The 10574-nt window shown below is 39.5% G+C and overlaps 1 pseudogene; it reads right to left on the reverse strand.

Annotated features, from left to right (window-relative positions):
- Positions 1–9999: 9999 nt before the first annotated feature.
- On the reverse strand, positions 10000–10092 carry LOC123631027 (annotated as a pseudogene).
- Positions 10093–10574: the final 482 nt, after the last annotated feature.

Here is a 10574-nt window from a genome sequence, read left to right on the forward strand (position 1 = left end):
GGAACTAGCTTAGGCTCTTCCCTCTTCTGCTGCTCTGCCATGTGACACCTAGATGGTGTCATCTGTAAGGAATGGGCCTCCACCAGACGTGGCACCTGCCAGCACCTTAATGTTGGACTTCCCAGCTTCTAGAACTGAGAAAAATGTCTGTTTGTTAAGGTGCTCATTCTCAGGTATTTTGTTAGAGTAGCACAGATGGACTAAGTCAGTGCACCTGTTGGGGAACGTTGTGTAGTGCAGAATAAAAACACCTGATTGGGATTTTTTACTTTTCATTTAGTCAATTAAATGTCATGGTCACAGACACTACTGAGCTTGATTGAGTTCATTGCTTAACATTTTTGGAAGGATGCCATTGGTTATCAAGAAAAGACAATTTGTTGAAGGTGTAGGTGTTAGCTAACCATAGATCCTGGATTTTTTAGGTAAGTTGCTTCATGGCTTCACTAAGTATTTGGGAAGAAAGAAATCTTTTATTTGAATTACATGGCTACCTCTATTCTTTATTTTGAGCTGAATGAAATTTGCAGGTGCTTAAAATTTACTCAAGAATGAATGGACAGGTATAAATTTCTAAGCGTTCTTTAAGCCTATTGCTGTTTTTAAATAGGTTCTTTTGCATTCTGGTTCATTTTCAAATTAGGACCCCGGGTCCTTGATTTAGATTCTGAAGTGTGATGTTTTTAAACAAAATGTATCCTAAGATCTTATTACATGGTTGCATGTTTTTTTAGTTGTCTGGCCTAAAAGGCTTGTTTATGTCTTTCCCATTCTCTTTCAGTGGTTTAGTATTTTGTTGTTTTTGTTTTTGAAGAGGAATGTAGTATTTGTCACTTCCTTATGCTTGATATTATTCTCTGCTGCCATACTAGTTTTAGATGTTGGCAGGAGTGGTCCTGTATCACTGAAGACTTGAGCAATTGAAGAGGTGGGAATGTGGTTAACACGTTTAGCAAACAGATTTATTATGCCAGATGCATTACTTAAGTTACTGGTTTGAAACCAAGAGCCTCAAAACTGTATGAAGGAAATGGTAGATGCTGTGTGCTCTCTGAAGTTTCTTTGATTTATTCCCTTCCCCGTAAAATCTGATGGGGAAGCCTAAAATCTATAAGTAAACCCAACTGTGGTGTTTTCAGGTAAATTAGTACGAAAATAATACTTTTAACTTGAGAATTTTATTAAAGTGGCACATAGAGTAAAAACTATGCTAGAAATAACTATTAGTGTGATTTTTTTTTGATAACTGTTTAATTTAAAAACTGAAATGAAATAGGTTTTTGCCAATAGGTTGAAGTCCTAATTTCTGAGTTCATTTCCCACTCAGATGTTTTCTCTAAGACAAGATAAAATTTACTCATTTTAGTGTATTTAATTGGACTATTAAACCACTATTGATAAGTGGCACAAAGACATGTACATGTGGTATTTGAATTACGTTTTTCTAAACTTGTAGTTCATATGCTTTATATCAAAATTTTTTCATTCGGTAAAAGCTTTTTCTCAGCAACCACATTATAGAGGAGAGGAAATACCTTGGGATTCCATGAACGTCAGAATTGGTTAACCTCAGCTTGATTGAATACTCCTGTGTTGAAATATTTTCTTTATTTAAATTTATTTTGTTTTTCCTAGTTCCCTGCAAGTTAAAATCTTAAAATTTTACTATGATGTTCAGTGTGCTCAAATGGAGAAAAAGCATTAAAGAAGAAAAAATAGATTTTAATCTTTTGGACATCTGATAATTTGATATATAAGTAAATGTACTGGACAAATTAAAATATGTAGCATGGTCACATTAAAGAGACAGTAATTTGTCTTATGAAATCTTAAGTTCAGATTTTTTGTTTTATCTGTAGAGTGTCTGTAACTATCTCAAAGAGGTACTGAGAAACTAGATGTTAATTCAGTTTTTTCTTTTTTTCAAGAGACAAGGTCTCACGCTGTTGCCCAGACTGGAGTACAGTGGCACAATCATAGCTCACCGCAACCTCGAGCTCCTAGGCTCAAGCGATCCTCCTGCCTCAGCCTCCTGAGTAGTTGGGAATACAGATTCGTGCCACCACACCTGGCTAATTATTTTTTGTAGAGAAAGAGTCTCAAACTTCTGGCCTCAAGTAACCTTCCCACCTCAGCCTCCCAAAGTGCTGGGATTACAGGCCTGAGCCACTGTGCCTGGACATAATTCAGTTTTATTCCCCAAATGAGGTTAATAGTCACGGACTGTGTTATGTTCCCTGTTGAGTCCCTGGGTTACAACCGAGTACTTCTCAGAGTGGGTCCCCAGTAAATTATTGTTGAATGAAGGAATACATTGAAGGGAAATGCAAGCTTTGAAAAATGGTTGATTAAAATTAAATGAAAATGATTTGACTCTAAAAGTATTGGGAAGTATGTCTGCCAAAGTAATTTTGGGAGTTTTAAACTAAAATAGCACTATAAAAAGACAATGAGCCAGGTGCCCAGTGGCATGCATCTGTGGTCCCAGCTACTCAGGAGGTGGGAGGAGCATTGCTTATGCCCAGGAGTTTGAGCCTGGTGTGGGCAACAGAGAGAGACCCCCATCTTTAAAAAAAAAAAAAAATTGAAATACTTAATTCTTTAATCAACAAAATAATTTTTGAAACCAAAAATGAAAATTTACTGATTTTGTGTCATCTTCCGAACATCGTAAGAAACCAATCCAACAGAAATTATTTAAAAATAGAATTTACGTTAAGCTGAAGTGATTTTGAAAGAGTTGCCTTGTCCAAAGGAACTCGCTCTGGTTTGCTTTGTGGGTTACTGCCATCCCAAGTCCAGTTATAGCAATTCCTAGTGTTGCTCTTTTCTTTCCATAGCCTGAGTTGAGAAGGGAAGTGGAACGGATTGCAAGCATGCTTTAGGTCTGTTGTGTTCCATAGTGCATGCTTGTGCCATTGGGCAGCGGAGCCAGGACAATTGTGTGACTCAGAACAGATCGACTAGGGGGAAAAAAGTGTATTTCCTCCTGCTATAAATTAGGTCAGTGACGATTATTTCGTGAGTAAAAGTCAGAGAGATCGTTCATTGTCATCAGGTTATTCTTAGTAAAACCTTATCTAGGCTGGGCGCAGTGGCTCACGCCTGTAATCCTAGCACTCTGGGAGGCCGAGGCGGGTGGATTGCTCAAGGTCAGGAGTTTGAGACCAGCCTGAGGGAGAGTGAGACCCCGTTTCTACTAAAAAATAGAAATAATCTGGACAGCTAAAAAATATATAGAAAAAAGTAGCTGGGCATGGTGGCACATGCCTGTAGTCCCAGGTACTCGGGAGGCTGAAGCAGGAGGATCACTTCAGCCCAGGAGTTTGAGGTTGCTGTGAACTAGGCTGACGCCACAGCACTCTAGCCTGGGCAAACAGAAGTGAGACTCTGTCTCAAAAATAACAAAAAAAAAAACCTTATCTAGCCTTGTTTCTCACAATTGAATTTTCCAAATAATTGAACAATCCATTTATGTGTAAAATATAAAGCAAGCCAAAGAACTGCTTTGGTGGAATTCTTTAAGAAATAATTTATGGTATACTTATTTGTCTTTCTAAAATAGCTGAATATAGTTTAATCTTTCTTTAGTACCACAGGGCTCTGATGATGGCATGGCTATGTTGCATGGCATGGGGGAAGCCTGGGCAGATTGCTGAGGGGTGATAGATAGTTCATTTGTGCTTTAAGGTATCTGAGTGCTGGGACTTTTATCTTTGTGTTTTATACTTTTCTGTCTACTTCCTTACGCTCTGATTGCTCGCCCCACCATTGTCACCTTCCAATCTTAATTCCCCTAAGTACTATGATTTCCTATGTTCAGAGACACCAGCGACCATGCTTGTTAGAACTAACTCTTCAATAACAAGAAATGGGTTTCAAATTCAGAACTGGGATGCTCTGCTGTGAGGAGTGTGCTTAACCTTTAGGTTTTGGTCAACCACAGAGCTTTACTGCTGTCTTCTTTGTCTTCTTTTTCGCATTCTTTAGGAGTATCCTGGATCTGTCTGGTTAAGGGATCTCTGAATGTATGCAGTGGCATATTTTCAAAACAAACAAACTTGGGGTTGGTAGTAATCCTCAGAATTGTAGCCGATTTGTCATTGCCTGGGTAAAACTTTGCTTCCTCTCTGCCATATGTAATCCTTCATAGTAAGTCCCCACCATTGTCTTCCTTTTATTTACACATTTTTGTATTTAGTTTTCTGGTCCACTAAGCTGTGGCAATTATAAGGCAATTCAAGTACTATGTCTTCATTGATGACTCTAAATCAGTGTGCATAGACAGGTCCATTACAAATATGACAACTGTCTTTTGAATTTCCTTTCCTTAATACTTTTTAACTGTGTTTGTATTACATCTGTGTGGGTAAGTTAGTCTTCCTCATCCTGGACTTCTTTTTTCATGAGAGTCAAATATTTTTTTCTCGTGTTGATTAGAAGAGTTGAATAGATTCAGTAGGTACCCTACATTGACATGCTGACGAGTAGAACCTACCTAGACAATGACAATTTGAAAAAAGGAAAGAATGAATCCATTCCAATGGGGGTAAGTGCATTTTATATTTTAAAGCAGGGAAAGTAGCAAAGACACTACACACACAGGGCATTTTATCCTTTGAAGTGGAATGACTGTACCAAGTGACGATGCCAAGTAGATTGGCAATGTGTGGAGATGTAGCCCCCGTGATGTGTGCTAGAACTAAAGACTGAGTCTACACAAGTGTTCCACTTCGATTAGAGGTTCTCTGTTTGAATATTTTAGGGATGGACAATGTGGTTGTATTTCTAGGTACAAAAAGGTGGTGTGCAAAATAGGTAATTGTAAAGGGAATTTATACCAATATGTCATGTAATACCTGTGCAGCCAATTTGTAAAATAAACTCAAGCCTCTCAGTTCTAATGACAAACAGGAAACATTCACACTTTTTGTTTCTTACTGTGAAATATGAGCTATGCTGGTGATGTAATAGGAATGAAAGTAAGAAGGAAATGCCACAGTTAAGTGGAACACTACAGTCTGGAAATTCTTAGTTAGCTGTCACTTCACTGCCTGTGCTATTCTTCCTGAAAGGCACTAGACCCATGGGGGGGTAAACAATTACATCTTTTACTCTAACTCTAAACAGTGTTCCTGTCTCAATAAACAGTAGATGCCTCAAACACAAACCTTCAGTAATTGCTTGGACACAATTCTAGGCCAAAGAAGAGAGAGATTTAAGGTGTATGTTAAACTTTTTAATATAAAGTAGTTCTCTGATTTTTCATTACCTGTTCATTTTCTTGATAGTGGCTGTTGGCAGAAGCCAGTACTACTCAGGATGTGGCAATTTGCAAAGAGATGGCTTTGCTGATTTCAAAGGCAGCTTAACCTTATGGGAATATACAGTACAATTGTATTAGTTAGGACAAGCTTACAGCAAAAACTGTATTTCTCTCACACTTTATAGTTCCAGAGGGAGCAGTCCAGTTGGCAGGGTAGCTCTGCTCCCCAGGGACTGTCATGATTTAAGCTGCGCCCCGCCACATCCTGATTGTAGCTGATGAGAGGAAGAAGAGCGCGCACACCCTGCGGTGGCACCTTTACTACTGCTCTGACCTCACGGGCCAGAACAAGTCACATAGCACATGCAACCGGGATATTATCCCCACTGTTCCCAACAAGAAGGGTAAATGTATTGTGGCAGAAAAATAGCAGTCTTTACCAAATCTTTATTTATTACAATGACTTAGATTTAAAATATCTTTTTTTTTCTTTTTTTTTTGAGACTGAGTCTCTCTCTGTCACATGGGCCAGAGTGTCATGTCAGCCTAGCTCAGAGCAACCTCAAACTCTGGGCTCAAGTGATTCTCCTGCATAGTTGGGACTATAGGCACACACCACCACGCCTGGCTAATTTTTCTATTTTTAGTAGAGACAGGGTCTCACTCTTGCTCAGGCTGGTCTCGAACTCCTGACCTCAAGCGATCCTCCCACCTCGGCCTCCCAGAGTGCTAGGATCACAGGTGTGAGCCACCTCACCCCGCCAAGAGTTAAAATATCTTTAAGAAAAAAAATATTCTTCAGAGATAGCAACAGTAGGCAAAATTTAAAAATAAAAAAATTGAATTATCTGGGAATAAAGTAAATAAAATGCACATTAACTTGTTTTACATGACAAAGATATAAAAGTAGAATTAACTAGAATTGGCCATCATTTAGGGTTTCTTATCAACTCCTCAACAAGTGTATACAAATACAAAGCCTTCTATGTTTAGATAAGGCTGCTATTTTTCTATTTCCTTCCCATTCTTAATCATTCACTAGCGTATTAGAAATATCTTGAAAATGTGGCCTTCAACACAAGCCCTGGTTTTCTTTGGAAAGAACAACACATAAAGTTTTTTATTTTTAGGGTTTTTTTTTTTTTTTTTTGAGAGAGGGGTCTTGCTATGTTGCCCAGGCTGGTCTTGAACTCTTGGGCTCAAGTTATCCTCCCGACTTGGCCTCTTGGGTAGCTGAGATGCCACCATGCCCAGCTGTCCCTTTTTAGGTTTTTACAGATTTCACTTCTTTAGGATATTGCTGGTTTTATTCTTTTGTCTTTCTGTATTTATTTTATATTATATTTAGGATTTAGGGATAGGGTCAATCCTCTGAAATTAAAGTCAGTAAGAATCAGAAATGGGCTGAGAGCAGGCAAGGGTAAAGATACCCCCCACATACCCAAATGGCCACTAATGTTCTTGGTGAAGAGAAGGGGGCCTCCCGGGGTAGTCAGGACAGCTGTCCTAGAAGCACGTCCCTAGCAGGTGTCAATCAAAAACAATTAATGTAGAGAAAGTTGTAACTGACCCAGATATAATACTACTGCAGCAATGTGTTGTCACAAGACAAGGGCAGCGGTCTGTATGAAGCCTAGAGAAGAAGAAACCCAAGAAAAATACATTACTCAGCTTGTGTCTGATTTTATCTAGATGGGAAGGTGCCTTGGGCCAGCCACACCAATATGCTGAGTAGTTAAGGAAAACACAGGAAAACACTTTGTGAAAGTAGGAAGTAAATATTCAACAAACATCGACCAACTGGAGAACAGTACGTACTATGTAAACGAGCAGGCTATATGGTAATAGACACTTAATAATTGGACGATGTAATAATCATATCTTGCTCACAAATTACTTTGCCCATGAAGGAGGTCTTTGGAGTCAAGTTGGCTGGGGTTCAAATTGTGGCTGAAGCACTTACTACAAGCATGACCTTAGGTAAATTAGTTAATCTTGTTAACCCAGCTTCATCGTTTGTGTAATGGAAATAGTTATTGTATCCATTTCAGAGGGTTGTACAGATTGAATTAGAAATAACACAATGTATATCTCTCAAACACTGATTTAGCACTCGGTAAATGTTAGCTACTTCAGTAATTAATTATCTTTAGAATCACAAGACTAACTAGTTTATATGCATTTAACCTGTCTTATGGGTTTGCCTTTAGGTTTAATCCTGAATTTCTATTTCACGCTTACTCTGACTTAAGATTTTTTTTTTCAGTATCAATTGTTAGATTGGAGTTAAATTAAATTTGGGCTTTAGAAGCCTCCATGCCAGTCCTATGTAACGGACTGCATCTAACTCAGTGTGCGTACAAACTGAAAACCTAATTTAGGAATATGCTTTTGTAACAAATAGCTGAGTCTCAGCCAATCACAGGCGGCCAACTGTTCACTCCAGGGTTGCAAAAGGCAAACACTGAGTTGTAACCAGTGGAGCTGTTTATGTGCCTCATTTCCCACTTTCTGTTGTCAATGGAAAAAAAGTCAAACTCTGTAAAATAATTTTAAAGAGATTTATTCTGAGGCAAATTTGAAGACCATGACCCGGAGCCACACCCAAGATGCCTTGAGCAAGTGGACTTGGTGTGGCTGGGACACAGTTTGGTTTTATACATTTCAGGGAGACGGGTTACAGGTAAAGTCATGAATCAATACATGGGACTCATACATTGGTTTGGCCCAAAAAGGTGGGTCATCTCGAAGGGGGCGGGGGGCTTACAGGTTATAGGTGGGTTTAAAGATTCTTTGGCTTGTAATTGGTTAAAAATATGAAGCTTTGTCTAAAGGCTTGGAATGTTTTAACATAGGAACTGTTTATCAGAGATAAGTCACATATTTGTTGTGTAAATTGAGGACCTGTAGGTTTGTCTTGCATACTGTTAGGCCTGTTAATGGGTTACAAAGGGTGTTCCCAAGAAGGGAGGGGGGCATGATGACACATGTCTGACCTCCTTCTTCCTGGCAGGCAATTTAGTTTTAGGATATTCCTTTGGCCACGAGGGGGTCCATTTAGTCAGCCAGTGGAGGGGGTGAGCCTTAAGATTTTATTTTAGTTCACACTGTGCATAAATGTCATTTGACCACGTGTAATGGCATAGCCTTTCTGAACCTGTTCTGGGTTCTAGGGGCTACCCCACTCAGGAATCATTCTTTGCTCAATTAAAGTCTGTTAAATTTAGTTTGTCTAAAGTTTCCTTTTAACAATACTGTCAATGGAAAAGAAGCCAAACTCTGTAAAATAATTTAAAGAGGTTTATTCTGAGCCAAATTTGAGGACCATGGCCGAGAGCCACACCCAAGAATCCTTGAGCAAGTGCCCTCGCAGTGGTTGGGTTAGTTTGGTTTTACACATTTCAGGGAGACAGGAACTACAGGTAAAGTCAGAAATCAGTACATGGAAGGTGTACATTGGTTTGGCCCGAAAAGGTGGGACATCCTCGGGGGAGGTCTTACAGGTTATAGGTGAGTTTAAACACTCTTTGGCTTTTTTGTTTGTTTGCTTTTGAGACAGAGTCTCTCTGTTTCCTTGAGTAGAGTGCCATGGCATCAGCCTAGCTCACAGCAACCGCAAACTCCTTGGCTCAAGTGATCCTCCTGCCTCAGCCTTCCAAGCAGCTGGGACTACACACACACACCCCGATGCCTGGCTAATTTTTCTATTTTTAGTAAAGGAGGGGGTGCGGCGGGGTGGTCTCACTCTTGCTGAGGCTGGTCTCAAACTCAAGCAATCCTCCTGCCTTGGCCTCCCAGAGTGCTAGGATTACAGGCATGAGCCTCCTCACTGGCCAAGACTCTTTGACCTGTAATTGGTGAAAGAAATGAAGCTTTGTCTAAAGGCTTGGAATGTTTTAAGTGAAGATAAGGAAGTCTGTTAAGCAGAGATAAGCTACCCAGCCATGTATTTGTTGTGTAAATTGAGGAGCTGCAGGTTTGTCTTGCATAGCCTTAGGCTTGTTAGTGAGTTACAAACGATGTCTCCAAGAAGGGAGGGGGGCATGGTGAGGCATGTCTCCCTTCCCATGGCCAGAAAATCTGTTTTAGGGCATCCCCTTGGCCAAGAGGGGGTCCATTTAGACAGCTAGTTTGGGGAGACCCTTAAGATTTTATTTTAGTTCACTATACCAACAAAGGAAAAAGGGATTTGGGGCTTCTGGGCAGGGGCGTCAAACTTATGGCAGGATGACCAGGAAAAGTATGGTAAACAAGGGAAGATTTGTTAGGCAGATTCAAGTCTGTGCCTTCTCCATTGATAAGAGCCTCTTGTGATTCAGAATCGTACTTCCTGGTACAGAGAGGAAGACACTTTTACAAATGGAGATTTCCTTTATAAATGTTAATTCCCCTTACGAAAGGGAAACTTAGACTCTGTCCTCAGTTTCTGTGGTTGCTGTTTCTCAAAATAATCAGCTTAAAATAACCTTTATGTCCAAGAGGATTTGGGGAGACATATTCTGATCTCTATATTACTCTTAGGAAAAATAAATATGCATGTTTCAGATTTCACTGTTAAAAGAAAGCATGTGATAAAATTCTTGGCATTAAGAAGACATTATTTTCAGGGCAATGAAAAGCCACATAGCATTGATTTCACCAGGGCATGGGTGTCTATGTGGGTGCAGAAAATAGCCCCTTGATATTTAGCAGGTCTGGAGTGAGGCACGGCATTATATTTTGTTTTTTTTTTCTTTATTTTTCATTTACATATTTATCTTTTCCACACGTTCAGAGAAACTTCTCTAGTAACGAACTATAGAAATGATCCCTGAAAGTATAGTCTTAAGCAGTATATTTTTGAATCCGAGGTGATTTTGATGACCAGTAGGTTTCCGAATCCTTGAACTAGAGGAAGATCTTGTGAATTGCAGGAAGTGAGCAAATGCTCTGTTAAATTTTGAAAGATTAGGAGCAATAAGATGAAGAATAAGGAGCATAATAAAAATTAATAAAATCATCAGTATTATGAATAGCATGAACATAGATGTATTCACCAAACCTAAAGTACCAAGACAAAGTATATTTATTTGATTCTCGTATGAGTAAATATGTTCGTGTTTGTGCATATAGAACTGGAAAGCCTTTCGGGGAACGGCCAGTCGCCAGGCCCTAATCACTGTCCTTTGCCACCACTCTTTTGCTACTGTAGGTGATCAGATGATCGTAATGGGAAGGTTAGCTTGTTACTGAATGTTGGCACTCATCCCTGAGGCCGCATCAGAAAAAACAAGGACAAGTGGTTTGAGAAGGAAAGGGAGGTTTATTA

The sequence above is a fragment of the Lemur catta genome, chromosome 1 (genome assembly GCF_020740605.2).
Source record: "Lemur catta isolate mLemCat1 chromosome 1, mLemCat1.pri, whole genome shotgun sequence".
Taxonomy (NCBI): domain Eukaryota; kingdom Metazoa; phylum Chordata; class Mammalia; order Primates; family Lemuridae; genus Lemur; species Lemur catta.